Source organism: Podarcis bocagei (genome assembly GCF_964188305.1).
Source record: "Podarcis bocagei genome assembly, chromosome: 9".
Taxonomy (NCBI): Eukaryota; Metazoa; Chordata; class Lepidosauria; order Squamata; family Lacertidae; genus Podarcis; species Podarcis bocagei.
Genome location: NC_138134.1, coordinates 71,468,744 through 71,484,506, shown reverse-complemented (window position 1 = coordinate 71,484,506; position 15,763 = coordinate 71,468,744). Strand labels below are relative to the sequence as shown.

General features: G+C 46.7%; 1 protein-coding gene across 1 annotated transcript in view; it reads right to left on the bottom strand.

The window, feature by feature from the left end:
* The window catches only part of NPFFR2 (neuropeptide FF receptor 2), a 46,845-nt gene extending 36,005 nt beyond the window's left edge, over positions 1-10,840 (bottom strand). Inside the window, exon 1 of the mRNA XM_081207194.1 lies at positions 10,335-10,840. The gene's annotated coding sequence lies outside the window, so the exon portion shown is untranslated. The remainder of the gene's footprint in view (positions 1-10,334) is intronic.
* Positions 10,841-15,763: the final 4,923 nt, after the last annotated feature.

Below are 15,763 nucleotides of genomic sequence, written 5' to 3'. Positions count from 1 at the left end.
AAAAGCATCGGGGAGAGAATCGCACCCTGAGGCACTCCACACACCAAGGAGTAACGCGATGACAATTCCCCCCCAAGCGCCACCCTCTGTCCCCGACCAGAGAGAAACGAGCGCAGCCATTGAAGGACTGTGCCCTGAATCCCCACGTCGGCAAGGCGGTGGTCCAGGAGTTCGTGATCGACCATGTCAAAGGCTGCTGACAGATCTAGAAGAATCAGCAGCCCCGACCCGCCTCGATCCAGCTGCCTGCGGAGATCATCTGTTAGGGCGACCAGAGCCGTCTCGGTCCCATGACCAGCACGGAAGCCGGACTGGAATGGATCCAAAGCAGATGTTTCATCCAGAAACCTACCAAGCTGTTCAGCAACCGCTCTCTCAATCACCTTACCCAGGAATGGAAGATTCGAGACCGGGCGGTAATTGGATAGATCTAAGGGATCTAATGATGTTTTCTTTAAGAGCGGACGCACCACCGCCTCCTTCACTTCCACTGGCGTGCTTTCAAACTGCTAAGTTGGCAGGAGCTGGGACAGAGCAATGGAAGCGCACCATGTCATGGGGATTTGAACCGCCGACCTTCTGATTGGCAAGCCCAAGAGGCTCAGTGGTTTAGACCACAGCGCCACGTACGTCACCTGTACTACCTGGAGATGCCAGGGGCTGAACACAGAACCTTCTGCATGCAAGGAAGATGCTGTACTACTGAGCTATTTTTCTATTATTATTTATTATTTATTATTAATTATTATTATTATTATTATTATTATTATTATTATTATTATTATTATTATACCTGCCCATCTGAATGGGTTGCCTCAGCCACTCTAGGAGCTTCCAGACCATACAGAAACATAATAAAACATCAAACATTAAACATTAAAAAGTTCACTATACAAGGCTGCCTCCTTGACATCTGATGCAAGGAAATTCCACAATGTGGGTGCCACCACTGAGAAGGTCCTCTGCCTGGTTTCCTATAACCTCACTTTTCACAGTGTGGGAACTGCCAGAAGACCCTTCCCCATTGAGATATGGAAAATAGACAACACGTTAGCCTAGGGCAGGGTTTCTCAAACTTGGGTCTCCAACTCCCGTCATCCCTAGATACCAGGACCAGTGATCGGGAAGGACAGGAATCGTAGCTCCAAAACACCCGGAGACCAAATTTTGGGAAATGCCAGCTAAGGATGTGCAAAACAGACTGTGGCACACATCTCTGTAAGCTCTCCGCCCCTCAGAATTTGCCGCCTGAGGCAGCTGGCTCACTCTGCTTCATATTAGGAGCAGCCCTAACCTTTCTGAGCCAGCACTTTCCTTACCCAAAAATCCAACAACTGCATCTAGAATGGGGAGGAGACAGCAGAGTCAGCCAACGTGTAGGGGAGGATGAAAGACCATTTAAGCATCGTCTGTTGGCTTCACATAAGGGAGAAGATGGAGACCGCAGGGCAGCACAGCAGCAGCTTTTAGCACAAACACCTAAGCAAGGAAGGGAACAGAGAGCCCCCAAAAGCCAGAGACTGAAAAGCCAGGAGCTTCCCTCCTTTGCTGTAAATAGGAGAGTCATCCACTCACTCAAAGGTTAGCAGCAGTGCAGGAAATGAATTTAGTTGGTATCACAGCTGGTGAGGGAAGGGGAAAACCTCTCTTCTTCGCATGCTGCATTTCCAATTAAAATTCACCCTCTCCGTGCCTGTTATTAACATTTTTAAAAAAGAAAGAAAAAGATTGACACAGCTTTTACTAATGTCACATTTAATGGCATCTGAAGCATGGCCCTCGGTAAGGTAGAGAAATTTGGTGAGGTTTGCATTTTAATTCATACCACCTAGAGTGGCTGGGGAAACTCAGCCAGATGGGCGGGGTATAAATAATAAATTTATTATTATTATTATTATTATTATTATTATTATTATTATACATCCCAAATGTAAACACGAACCACAATGTGTCCTCCATCTGGCAAGATAGGCTTTCACACTAGATCTCCAAATCAGACATAGTAGCAGCTAACAATCATATCTTTGTAAGCATGTGGCGAGAAGACTAATGCACTCTTATGTGGTGCTGCCATGGTGAGTACCATCAACAGGCTGCACTTATTGAAGAGTGGGATAGAGATGAACCACTTAGCCCAAGGCTACAACATTTCCAACAAGCTGCTGATTATTTCATAGGCTCCTGTCACTCTGATGGCCCCGGCTATAGAGAGCCCTCCAAAACACATCATGACAATTTATGCCCCAAGTAGGGCACCCAGAACAGTTTACAAGCCGTATTTCAAACCAGAGAATATTAAAGCAATAGATATCTTGAAGAAAAACCACTTGATAGGTCAAGGCAGATCCAGCAGCAACTCTAGCTATACACAAGCTCAGCAGCCGTAGGTCAAGAAACCAGAAACATGACCATAAAAGAGAAATTGCGTAAAGAAAGCCATCCTGAAATATCTCCTGCATGTGCAAGCTGATGGCTCTCCTAAGGGGCGGTAAATTCCGCAGTCTAGGCACTGCCAGGGTTTAAAATTAGGTAACCACCAAGCATGTTTTGTGACTCCAATTGAGACCATGTTGAAATCTTTGAATGCCAGGTTGGTGATTGACAGCTCCATCTGACTGGCCCCTCCAGCTTCCTAAAACAGGTAAGGAAAAGAGCTTATTTATTGCACGTCCCTCCTTTTTCTTCAGGGAGTGCGTGGTTCTCCACTTCCTCAGTTAAACCCTACTATGACTCTGTGGGGTAGCTTAAGAGGCTGTGATTGGCCCAAAGTCACTCAGTGAGCGTCATGACTGAGTGGGGACTTGAACCCTGATCTCCCAGGTCCTAGTCCAACACTCTAACCACTACACCACCCTGACTTCCTCAAGTCCTTCTGCTACGGGGCAGCTCTATAAATTAAGAAGTTAAATAAATACGGGGAAAGCAAAATATCACTTACAGAAGAATCTGAAGTATTTTCCTTAAAGACTGAATTTGTTTTATTCTGGATTGTTTTATTTGATGTTTTAATGTGCTGTAAAACTGCTTGATTTATCAGCTACTTTAAAATGAGGCTGCATTTTAAATTGCATTTTAACCTGTATTTTAAATTGTGGTTTTTTTCCTCCTCCCCCCCCCCTTTTCCCCCTATTATTACTGTGACTTTATTGGTGTTAGCCGCCCTGAGCCCGGCTCTGGCTTGGGAGGGCGGGGTATAAATAAATTTATTATTATTGAGATTTTTTTTAAAAAAATATGAATAGAAGTAATAATAATAAATCTCATGGGGGGGGGGAAGGTGCCTAAATATTCCACTGTGGCAACCATAACCTAGGTTTAAGGTGCCATTTGGAGATTAGCTTATACAGTGAAACCTCGGTTCCCGAACACTCTGTTGTTGTACGCTTCAGTTCTCGCACTCCAAAAACCCGAAAGTAAATGCTTCCGTTTTTTGAACGTTTTCGGAACCTGAACGTGTGATGCACTTTCTGCTGAGTGCAAGAAGCTCTTGCAATCAAAGGGAAGCTGCACCTTGGTTTTCAAATGTTTCGGAAGCCAAATGGGCTTCTGGAACGGATTTTGTCCAAGAACATCTGAGTTTCTAACACTGGGCACTGCTACCAAGAAAGCCCAGACTCACTTCATTGTCTTCCTCACCTCACAGTCATGAAACAAGTCTCTCCTAAACACCAGGGTTCTCTGGGGGTTCAAGCAGGAGAAGACAGATTTTCAGTTACTGGGGAGAATCATTAACTAAAGACATCTTCTAATGCAGGGGTAGAGAAACTCAGACCCATGGCCTGAATGTGAATAGCCTCCAAGTGTCCTGGTTTTCCAGGGACAGTCCTGGAATTACAAAAGCCACCCTGGCTTCTGCTTTGATCCCAGAATGTCTCTAGTTCCCTTGCCAGTGCAGCCATGGAAAAAGATGAGCCGGCGCTTGTTCCGAGTGCCTGTAGTGGCTGCTGCAAAGGAGCATCCCATTGCCTCTCCATGACCGCTGCTGCCAGCCTCCTTGCTTGGGCATTAAAGGCTTTTCTCAGGATGTGGAGGGTGTGTGTGATGGTGGCACATGCCCTTCTTCTGGTAGGAAATGCTTTGCTGGACAAGGGGAAATAGGGGGTTGAGGAAGGTGGCGGCAGAAACATAGATGCCGAGGGGGCAGCATACCCTCCAACATTTCTCAGATGAAAATGTCCCTATTTTCATCTGAGGAATGTTGGAAGGTATGGATGTGACCCTACATCATGAGTAGGCAAACTAAGGCCCAGGGGCTGGATCCGGCCCAATCGCCTTCTAATTCTGGCCCGCGGATGGTCCGGGAACCAGCGTGTTTTTACATGAGTAGAATGTGTGCTTTTATTTAAAATGCATCTCTGGGTTATTTGTGGGGCATAGGAATTCGTTCATTATTTTTTCCCCAAAATATAGTCCGGGCCCCCACAAGGTCTGAGGGACAGTGGACCGGCCCCCTGCTGAAAAAGTTTGCTGACCCCTGCCCTACGTTGTACTATTGCCATATTTCTAGAAGTAAGATTCAAGACACAAACCTTGTTGAGGAAATGAAATGTTGTTGAGCAATAAACCTCAATATCCCAGACATTTTGCAGATTTCCCAAAAATAGTGGTTAATTCCCAAACGTCTCTGGGAAATTCCATATGGAAGACCTTTCCTACAAGCCCCCCTGCAGCAGCTCTTGACCTGCTAGTGCTACCCTGAAACTGGTATTCAGGGACATACTGTCTCCAACAGATCTTAGCTTAGTTGACTAGAGCATGGTGCTGATAAAGCCACGTTTGCAGGATTCACCCCCATATGGGACAGCTGCATATTCCTGCACTGCTGGGGTTGCACTAGATGATCCTCAAGGCTCCTTCCAACTCTACAATTCTATGCAATGCTTTTTTCTTTTTAAAAAATGTTTAGGGGTACAGTGGTACCTTGGTTTGCAACCAAGGATTACAACCGTTGCTTTGGATTACAACCGTTTTGGACTACAACCATGTCAAACCCGGAAATGTGTGTCCCTTTTTTTTGGATTACAACCCATTTTTCTGGGATTACAACCCAATTTTTTGGGACGCCCCATTGGCGAAAGCACGTCTTGGGTTACAACCTGTTTTGGTTTACAACCGGACCTCCGGAACAGATTATGGTTGTGAACCAAGGTACCACTGTACTCTCATTTTCCTACTCATATTGAAATACTGCCCCTCAATGAGGCCAAACTTAAATTCACAAAATGTTTAGGAGAATGCGTCACCCTGCGCCCCCCCCCCCAGAAAAAAGCACTGATTCAGTGCATAAAATGCATTACAGTGGACGCTTGGGTGGCAAACGTGATCCATGCGGGAGGCACGTTCACAACTCGCAGCATTCGTAACCCGTGTCTGCGCAATTCAGCACTTCTGTGCATGCTCAAAGTGCGATTTAGCACTTCTGTGCATGCGCAAAGCGCAATTTAGCGCTTCTGCGTATGTGCGACCGCCAAAACCCGGAAGTAACCCGTTCCGGTACTTCCGGGTTTCGGCAGTCCGCAACCAAAAAAATGCAACCTGAAGCGTCTGTAACCCGAGGTACGACTGTAATAGCCCTATGCTCCATGGGTTTGCCTAATTCTCTTTTGAAGCCATTCCACTTCTGGTAGGAGCAAATTCCATGGATTTAACTATGTGCTGTGTGAAGGACGACTTTCTTTTGTCCATACGGACGCCTCCAGCATTCAATTTCATTGAATGCCCCCAAATTCTAGCATGATGAGAGAGGGAGAAAAACCTCTCCCCAGCTCTATGTCCTGGGGACACACAGCTGGCGTTTGAGGGCAAAGCACCCAAAGTGCCCATCCAGGTATGCCAAGATGATGGCGAACAAGCACACAGGCTTGCCCCTGCAATGGAGGGGTGTCGGTGCCGCATGATGTGTGCACATGCTGCACAACGTGCTGATGTCACTCACACATGCCGTGCGATGTGCTGATGCGTCATGGGAAGATGCTGCAGAATTTTGAGGGGGCCCAGCCCGCTCTTTGAAAACTGGGCCCCCTAGATGGTGCCCTTGACGGCGATAACATGTATTACCTGCCCTTCAGGTGTCAGGTGAGGAAAAGAAAGTCAGAAGTGTTGCCCAAGCAGAAAGACATTTGTGTTTCCTTCCAATAAAAGAAAAAGGAAAGCATTTTTTCCCTTATGTATAAAGCAACAAAACAGCAGCAACAGCAGCAGCAGCAACAACAAAACAAATACAGAAAGGAAAGAAAGGGACACGTTGTCTGGAACTGCAGGCTCAAAGAATGAGGCTTAAAAGTTCTCACACAAAGGGTCCAAAAGAAGGCAAACTCCAAGCTGAAAGATGGAAGTGGCCAAATCAGCCTGCTTCCTGGTGTGTGGATTTTCTACTTATAGGTAAGGAGCTTTTCCACAAAGGAGCCATACGGAATAGAATACAATACTATTACATTCAGCATGAGGTTCCAGACTCTTATGCAGGGTGTGTGTTTCCTTTTAGAAAAATGAGCCACGGCAGAGACCGTGGTGTCTTTGTGATATCTAGTTTATTTACACATATATACAAACCAACCCATTGCTCTCAAATGTTGTTCTTGTTCTCTCTCTAGCTCACGGCTTACTAACTGCCATTCTGAAACACTCTCTCCGAAAACATATGCACTTTTCAGGCTAGACTGCTCAGACAAATGAAAACCCAGCTAAATCTCTCAAGCACAGAGCAACTCTGATTATAAATGAAGGAAATGTCTTATTTGCATTGAAAACATTAGCTCTGTCCTAATGGAAATGTGCACAAACTCGTTTTCTAAGAGACAGGCTTCGGAATCTGATTGCCTGACATTTTACATAGGAAGCTCTTCTACCCCAAGTCAGTTCAGTGGCCCATCTAGCTTAGTAGCACTGTCTAAAATGAGCAACTGATCTTTCAGACCACAGGTGGAGAGATCTAGCTTAATGCACTGAGTGCTGGAATGCAAAACAAATTTTCTGGATAGAGAAGAAAGCAACAGGGAATGGGACACAGGAACATTGAATTGGGGTTCAAAAGGACCTTAACAAATTGGAGAACTGGGTCCAACCTAACAAAAAAATAATTTTAATAGGGGCAAATGTAAGGTTTTGCACTTAGGTTGGAAAAACTAGCTGCACAAATGTAAGATGGGGGGAACACCTGGCTTGCCAGTAGTACATATGATAAGGATTTCGGGATCTTAGCAGGTCACTAGCGTAACATGAGTCAACAGTGTGATGCGCAGCAGCCAAAAAAGCTAATGCTATTCTAGGCTGCATCAGCAGAACTATAGTGTCCCAAGGTAAGTAAAAGTCCCGCTCTATTTTACCTTGAGTAATGTGCCCAGCTTTGGGAGTCACAACTTAAGAAGGATATTGACCAAGTGGGATGTGTGCAGAGGAGGGTGATCAAGATACCAAGGGTCTGGAAAACAAGCCTTATGAGGAACAGCTGAAGGAATTGATGTGTTTAGCCTGGATAAGAGGAGACTGAGAAAAGATATGATAGCCATCTTCAGATATCTAAAGAGCTGTCGCAAGGAAAAGAGAGCAAGATTGTTCTCTCCTGCTCTAGAGGGTAGGACTCGAGCCAATGGCTTCAAGTTGCAAGAAAGGAGGTTCCAATGAAACATCAGGAAGAACTTTCTGAGAGTAAGAGCTGTGTGACAGTGGAACGGACTCCCATGAGAGTGGTTGACTCTTCTTCCTGGAGGTTTTTAAGCAGAGGTTGGATGATCATCTATCATGGGTGATCTAGTTGAGATTCCTTCATTGCAGGGGTTGGATAAGATGGCCCTCAGTGTCCTTGCCATCTCCACTGTTCTATGATTCTAAACCAAGTGAGACCATCAGTCCATCTATCTCAATATTGTCTACACTGGCTGGCAATTGAACTCCAGGATTTCAGACAGGGTTCTGTCCCAGTCCTGCCTGGAGACACCAGGAATTGAACGTGGGACCTTCTGCAGATGCCCTACCAATGAGCTACAGCTCTGCCAGTTGCCCTTTACCCAATCAGACCATTGGTCTCTCCAGCTCAGTATTGTCAGCACGGACAGGAAGCATCTCACCAAGGTTTCAGGAAGGAGACATTCCCAATCCTGCCTGGAGATGCCAGAATTAAATGCAGGAATGAAGCTTCTCTACCACTGAGCTGCACCCCTTCTTCAATCTTAGGCATGTCTACACCAGTTTTCTCCCTAGAATATTGCAGCACAAACTTGCGAACACCACATCTCTTTACCCAAAACAGTCGCTCAGAAGCTGACACACCACACAGCTAACCGAGATTCAGCCAGCAGAGGTTTTTTGCTTCACCTAAAACAGAATTTTCTCGATTTCCAACCACCTTCAGTGGGCATGTTTTCAGTACAAAACAAAATCAAGTGAGATCTTTCGAACAGCAAATGTCCCCAGAAAAACAGGTCCCATTACTGAAAGAGAAGCATCTTTGAAAGGAAAGGCTATTTCACACCTTCATGGTGTGAGTTGCCTGTGTACATTGATTCTGATTCATTCTGTTTTTCAGGCTCACTTCTTCTCACCCCTGCCTTTCCCTTCCTCCTTGGCCTCTTTGTTTTCTCCACACCTGAAATTCAGTTTGTAGGCTCTTTGGGGCAGAGACCCATCTTCATTCTTACGTTGCTTTTTAAAGAACCTCATAAAATGATGGTGCCATAATCACATGCAATGGTAACTGGCAATGGCTAGGGAGATTTGGGGACAGAGTTACGGGGATTTTCAGATGCATCAAGAATATCGTCAGCCTACGATCAACGCAAATGTGGTTATTCAGTACCTCCTTCCCCAAGAAGGGGTCCTGCGCCTGCAATACAAAAGTGGAAAGGCTTTGGCCCACCAGGTGTTGCTGAACTGCAACTCCCATCAGCCCTACCTAGCATGACCAATGGGCAGGGATGTTGGGAGTTGTAGTTCAGCATCATCTGAAGGACCAAATGTTTCTAAAGATGCACATAGGTCCCACCAAACACCTGTGGGACTTTCATCCAAGTAAAATGGGAAGGTTGGAGAAAAGTGCTCATCCATGCGGAGTATGGAAATATCTTTTCCACCTCCTGGTCCTCATCTTACTTAAGCAGGATCCCTTTTTTTGTCAGAAGCAGTTTTGTCCCATTGAACACAACAGGTTAAACCCAATGAACTATGAGGTTTCACCAAGTCATGAATCCTAGCCTTGCAAAGGGTCTTCTTCATTCTTTAGCCCAGCAGTTCCCAACTGGTGGTCCGCAGATCCCTAGGGGTCCGCAGCACCATTCACCTAAAAAAAACTACCAGAATTTTCAACAGGTGGGTCCGTGGCTTAGCTTTTGCAGAACATGGTGTCTGCAGTACTTAGCTAATTGGGAACCACTGCTTGAGGCTGTACTGGAAGTGTTCAACACCTCAATCAGCATCTGACACCTTCTTGCCTCCTGTAAGACCTCCCTCCACAGAGTCAGGTTTATTTCCTCTGTGTTCTTTTGAGCATATAATTTTATTGACCGTTGTACTGCCATTGTACCCTCCCTGTACTTCAAAAGGGGGGGTTCCATGTATGCCCTCAAAACATAGGGGAATGATAATCTCATCCATCTTGATTTGAAAGTTTATAACTCCTAGAGTACTGGGTGTGGCCTACTCCCAAGTAAACAGAAGGTAAGGCTGTCAAAGCAAGCCAAGGCTTATCTAGTATGTTAGGGGGGAAAGGCTGTTATTTTATCTGATTTCATTGTTGTTTTATCATTTTTATCCCCATTGAGATTTTTTGATTTTTATTTTGTAAGCGCTTAAGAGGTGTAGGGTGTTTGGGGAAGTGTGAATGCCTGAAATGAAATAGAACAACCCCATCCACCCTCAGTGCCCAACCTCTCAGCACAGAGTCTCTGGAAATAATAATAATAATAAGTAATGCTTTGGTGCATGCACATAATTCCCTTCCCGCTAGCCACAGCCATTCACAACAGGCGTCTGGGATAGCTCAGTCGGTACAGCACGAGCCCCAAGCTGGGCAAAAGATTCCTGCATTGCAGGACTTGGACAACACGACCCCCGTGGTCCCGTCCAACTCTGCAATTCTATGATGCGGGAGCCTGGACAAGAGGAAACGTTTAGATAAGCGTTACAAGGAACCTTCAGCCCCGGAACCTCTCCGTTTTTATAACTCAAGAACGGCGTGAGAAATTAAGGTCTGAGTTGGTTCCTGATTTACTCTCTGCACCCAACCCAAAACCCCGAATTCCCAATCCAAACCCGACCAACTCCAAATGGTTTGTTCTCACAGGACCACCTCGGAAAAGGGGAATCGCTCAACTTTCCCACCCTTCTTTAGATCCACTCACCGGGTTAAGGCAAAGCTTCCCACGGAAGCGGGACGCTGCGTAGGCAGAGGTCCTCCAAGTTCCATCTGGCGGGCGCGCAGTTCCGCCAAGATCCGCCGCCCTCCGGCGGTTCATGTTCCACGAGTCCCATGTCCGGACCTCGGAGCCTCTCGTGGCCTCCTTGCCCCTGGCGGTTTAGTCGAAGGCGCGTCTCTCTCTGTCCTCCCCGTGGCTCCTGCTGCTGCAAGCGACCAGGCGGCGGCGGCACGACGGAGTCAGCCACGCGACGGCTGTGCGCTCTGCGCTCTGCCCACCCTCGGTGGCATTTTTTAGCATCCTGTGAGAGGGGCGGGTCTGGGTGGAGTCCGGAACCTCCCCCAGCCGAAGAGGCACGCCAGGAGGAGGAGAGGAGAAGCCCTGCCCCGCCCTCCTATTATCCTGATGGTCGGGGCAAGGCGAAGGAGAGGCGGAGGTAGTTTGATCTGAGCGCCCGGGTCCGCTGTCGCCTCTCCAAATACGCGCCTGGGTTGCATCGGGTCGGAGGGGGATGGAGACGCGCGCGTTCTTGATCCAAAAGCGAGAGACCGTCGAACCTACTTGAGAAGAGTAGCCAGCCGCCTTGGTTATGAGGAAAGAGAGAAAAGGTTTGACACCTGTGTGATCAGGTGTGTGGGTCGCGCAGGATTCGCGGTGCCGAGCGCAACCCAACCCAAGAACCTGTCTTCTTCTTTGGCGATCACTCTTGGCCGAGTAAGATTGTCTTCCAAATCCTGTACATGCTTACTCGGACGTAAATCTCACTGGATTTAATTCAGTTGGATCAAAGGAAGGGTAAGCAGCCTGCCTGCCGGTGTTCCCTCAGTTGCCTCGGCTCTGTAGACCAGTGTTTCCCAACCACTGTTCCGCGGCACACTAGTGTGCCGCGAGATGTTGCCTGGTGTGCCGCGAGATGTTGCCTGGAGGGAGGCGGGCGAGTCGGGCGGCGAGAGGCGGGGCGGGGGCGGCGAGGAGAGGCCGCCCAGCGCGGGGCTCTCGCCGTCTGCCTGCCTGGCTGCCTGCGAGCTCGGCGGGCAGCGCCTCCGTCCGCAGCGCCCGCCTCGCGGCTCTCATTCCCTGCCCCTGCCAAAGCTCACCCAGCCAAGCCGTGCTCTCCTTCCTGCCTCGCTTTGCTGCCTCCTCCCCCCCACCCCCAAAGCTTGGAGGTTCCCCGGCAAGGGGGAGGGGAAAAAATTGAAACTTACACTTTCGTGCGTCCCTCCCGGCGTGACGCTGCGCGCTGACGTCACGGGGCTGTAATGGTGGTGTGCCTCGAGATTTTTTTCATCAAACAAGTGTGCCTTTGCCCAAAAAAGGTTGGGAAACACTGCTGTAGACTTAGGCTACAATCCTGTACCCAGTTACCTAGGAGTAAGTCCCATCGATTATCATTTTTGGTAGCGATTTCTTATGAGTAGATATGCATAGCTTTGTTAAAACCTGGTCCTATGCATAGCTAAGCATAATGGGTTAACATCACACAAGATTGGGTTGGTGCTTGCAACCCTGCCTGTGTTTACTCAGAAGTAGGCCCTGCAAAATTCAATAGGATAAGTGGGTTGCTGGTTGTTGCAATTCTATACACTATGAATAAGGGATGAACCCTATGGAATTAGTGGGATTTGCTTCTGAGTACATAACATCACACTATTACAGTCCTATCCTAACCATTGTACTCAGAAGTAAATCCCATGGAAAGGGAGACTCTTTTCAATGTGTGTTTATGGCTGCAGCCTTAAGAAACACAGAGGACTGTGTATTTTCTGGATCCAAGATTAATCTTGTGTCTCTGCAGACATAGAGAAGTTGCTTTACCAGTTGTGGATTTTTCATACGGCACTCCGGTAATAAGAACCTTCACTTGTTGAATTCCTATATTTATCACCAACACCATCAATATATATCAGGGCTGGGCAACCTGTAACCTTGGATATATCCAATGCAGTCATTGTCAAGGTTTCTAAAGTCTTCTCTGGAAGCAATCAGTTCAGACCTCTGGCAAGAGCAACCTGCCCCTCTGAGCCATAGTTTAAAACTTGAGCCTTATGACTCAAATTCTTCTCTGGATCATATTTTAATGTGAGCCAGAGAAGAAATCCAACCCCCTCACTAAAGGTCTGCAAAGGCTAGACGGTCATTTGTTGGAAGATGCTGTAGCTTTGGCTATTCTGCACTGATCTGGATGTTGTTTGTTTCTTTGTTGCATTTAGATCCCACCTTTTACTCCAAGGCGTGCAAGGTGGCATACATGCATCTTGCCCTCCGATTCTGAACCCCACAATAACCCTGTGAAGTAAGTTAGGCTAAGAGACAGTGACTAAAACCAGTCTCCTAGCCCTACACCACACTGGTTCCCATTGGAAGGTTACACTAGAAGGCCTCCAGCAAGCCATATATTATTTCTTTTCCCCACCACTCGCTCTGCCCGGAGAACCTTTCAGTCTTGCTGCCTACTGCCAAACACCATCCCTCTATCTCAGGGGTCAGAAACCTTTTTCAGCCATGGGCCAGTCCACCATCTCTCAGACCATGTGGTGGGCCAGACTATATTTTGAAGAGAGAGAAAATGAACAAATTCCTATGCCACACAAATAACCCAGAGATGCATTTTAAATAAAAGGACACATTCTACTCATGTAAAAACACGCTGATTCCCGGACTGTCTGCGGACCGGATTGAGAAGGCGATTGGGCAGCATCCGGCCCCTGGGCCTTAGTTTGCCTGCTCTATCAAACGTTTGGAAACCAAGCCTTATGAGGAATGGTTGAAGGAGCTGGGTATATTTAGCCTGGAAAAGAGGAGACTTAGAGGAGATATGAGAGCCATCTTCAAATATCTAAAGGGCCGTCACATGAAAGAGGGAACAAGCTTATTTTTGCTTCCTCTGGAGCATGGGTAGGCAAACTAAGGCCCAGGGGCTGGATCTGGCCCAATCGCCTTCTAAATCCAGCCCGCAGATGGTCCGGGAATCAGCGTGTTTTTACATGAGTAGAATGTGTGCTTTTATTTAAAATGCATCTCTGGGTTATTGGTGGGGCATAGGAATTCGTTCATCCCCCCCCCCAAATATATATATATATATATATATATATATATATATATATATATATATATATATATATATATATATATAAAAATCCGGCTCCCCACAAGTCCTGAGGGACAGTGGACTGACCTCCTGCTGAAAAGTTTGCTGACCCCTGCTCTATCTCAATGATACTCAAGCCCAACCACTTACCTGTCTGGTGCTGCAGTGGCCTGAGAAATGTACTTTCCCCCAAGAAGGATGCTTTCCAAGGCGGCGGCTGGTTGTATTCCCACTGGTTAAGTGGGTGGTAAAGAAGAGGCGAGTAGATTTAGAGGATTGTTGCTGGAGGGGGGCAATATGGATCTGGGGCAATAATATATTCCTCAGCTTAGCAAGCCTTCTAAAACATTTATCCTGCTTGCTTTCCTTCCCCGATCTGAATTGCTTTTCTGTATGTGTCATTGTTTTAAACTGCTTTTCTTTATATATCTTTGCTGTTATTATTTTAGATTGTTTCATATGCAGTTGTTTTTAACTGCTTTTATATTATACCTAACTAGTTTATACAAGTCGTTGTGCTGCACATCACTTTGGGATACGTTGCGGGAAGCGATTAATAAATGCTATGCATAAATAAATATTGCACAGCCAGAAGGGAAATAGCTTTGCTGAATTCAACTCTGGGTCAGCTCAGCTATTGATGTAAGCAAGTTTGTGTCAGGAAAAAGCACCAAGGCAAAAGCCAGCTCCAGATGGCTGGAATGCAAAACAGGATGTTATGTTTTGCAGATGTACTGTTGGAGAAAAGGTGGAGCCTATTCTCTGTACTGAGCACCGGATGTTAGCTCAGAGTGTCATATGACCTGTGCTGGAAGTACAGGGGAGGAGAGTGTGTCTCTTCTGATGGAGTCTGAAGGGAGCAGTCGCATTTCTATGTACTGCTGAGTGACAGGAATAAAACATGTAAAAGGACTCCTGTCTGTCTCATTTCCCCTCCCTGGGGGAATGCAGGGAGGGAGAGAGAAGCAGAGAAGCAGAGGGTGTGTTCTTTCTCACGTCTAATGAGAAGAATCGCAGGGTTTGTTTACCTAGCCTGCCGGCAGTTGCAGACGGAAGGTAAACACAGTATCTCGCTCAATTGCCTCGGGGGAGGCCAGGTACCTCTGACTGTGAGCCAAGATACTAATAGTTTGTGCCAGAAAAAGAGGAGCAAATGGCTTTCATCAGAAAATAAGAAGAGCCAGCTGGATCAGGCCAATGGGCCATCTAGTCTAGGATCCTGTTCTCACAGTGATCAACCAGATTCCCGTGGGGAACCCTCAAGCAGGACCTGAGCACAAAAGCCATAGGCTATGAGATTAACCCCACTCAGTGGACCAGAATGTGGTCTAAACCCCCCTTTAAATCCATATCAACGAGAAGGAGAGAACTCACTCTGAAACTCACCTACAGGTGGTACCTAACACCAAGGAAACTAGCTCTAATATGCCCAGGAACCTCACCAAAATGCTGGAGAGGGTGCACCTCCACAGGCACATGCCTCCACATGTGGTGGGAATGCCCCAAAGTCCAACTATTCTGGACAACAGCCATACAAGAAATATGTAAAATAACTAAGTAGTTGAAATCACCCCAGAACTGGCCCTACTAAACATATTCCAAGACAATAATGCCCACTCATATCACAAAGAACTCATAATCCACCTACTCTCAGCAACAAGAAACATCATAGCCAGAGACCTGTAAAGAGTAAGCATGGACCAATGGAACCAAATAGTATGGGAAACAGCCCTACTAGAAAAATTAACCAATAAACTGAAACTGACACGGGGACAAATAGAAGACAATACCTTCACCCTGGTATGGCTCCTCTTCATCACATACACAACCCAACAAGACAACAACAAGAATCCGCCAACAGCATGTGAATCAATATGGCTTTGTTGTTGTTGTTGTTGAGTCGTTTAGTCGTGTCCAACTCTTCATGACCCCATAGACCAGAGCACGCCAGGCACTTCTGTCTTCCACTGCCTCCCGCAGTTTGGTCAAACATCAATATGGCTAACCTGATTCAAAAACACCCACCCACTCCACTCACACACAAAAATAAAGTTCAACACAGCCAGTCACAAACAAGCAACCGCACCCTAGGCAAACCATAATTTCTCTCACCACCAAAGGAACACAAGTGAATAGCAAAGAGAACCTGCACAAACGATGACACAAAAACCCACACATACATTGAGCAAAATAGAAATATTGCCTCCTGACCCCACCCCCACCCACCATGGCCCCCTCCACCTCTTCTCCCCTTTTTTCTTCCTAATGTAACTCTAATGTCTCAACAAATGAAACTGACCTGTGGAAAATGTAACTTGAAAACAGA